Raw genomic sequence first — 969 nt, 5'->3', positions numbered from 1 at the left:
GCATACTGTACTGGAGGATTTTTTTTTTTTTTCATTTTTTTGTCATTCACATTTTTTTATAATTATGTAAACTTTGTTAAGATATAAGAACTCACATACAGTACTAGCTATAGTGTAAACAAAACCTTAATCCCAAAACTCAACAAACAAAGAAAACCAAACTAGTGTCACCAATCATCACAAATAACCAACACTGCAAAGCGCATAAAAGCTAACAATAAAGCAAAATATTCAAAGTAGTCTAAGGGAAAACCAATAAAGCAGAGGCAAAAGGGGAGACAACCATCCATTCCTTCCAACCATGAGCTGGGGGGACGATGAGTCATGTAATAGGTCAGGATTGCTGTAAGTCCTAGTTCATGGTAGCTGGTCCCAAAGCATGGGTATCGTGGGGGGGAAACCTGTCGAGGTGGTAGAGATGTAGGCCACTAGGTCGACTATAAGGGTTGATCATGACTAGATGGGGCCATCTTTGTAAAGGCTCTCAGCCCCCTAGAGGTAGAAGTCCCTGGTCTGTTGATGGGAGGAGCATGCAAGAATGGTGTGATGGAATATCTCAGGCTCAGTCTTGCTGTAGGGGCAGAGATCCGAAGTGTCTGGGTCCTACCAGGAGTATTGTCCTACCTTGTAATCTTTTCCTGTCCTCATTTGATGGATGTACCCTGCTATGAAGTTCTCAAGGCCTATAATGGGGTGGGCGATGAGTGTCAAGAAGTATGCATAGTGTGTAGGTGGTAGGTACTGTGTGGAGCAGTTGTGAAGAAGTAGCTGCCTGTAGCCCTTCTTGATAGCTAGGAATGGCAGGTCGCCTGGGGCTACAGGCAGAAAAGGCAAGTGGAGGAGGTCCTCTGATGTGGGGGGCACACAGGAGAGATAGCCAACCAGTTTGACAACTCTGTAGACTATGCTGTCAAGTAGGAGGTGTTTATATACTGAGAGTGATGGCTCTGGTATTCTCAAGTTCAGAGG

This window comes from Tuber melanosporum (genome assembly GCF_000151645.1).
Source record: "Tuber melanosporum whole genome shotgun sequence assembly, scaffold_2, strain Mel28".
Classification (NCBI taxonomy): domain Eukaryota; kingdom Fungi; phylum Ascomycota; class Pezizomycetes; order Pezizales; family Tuberaceae; genus Tuber; species Tuber melanosporum.
Note: the sequence above shows the minus strand (reverse complement) of the source record.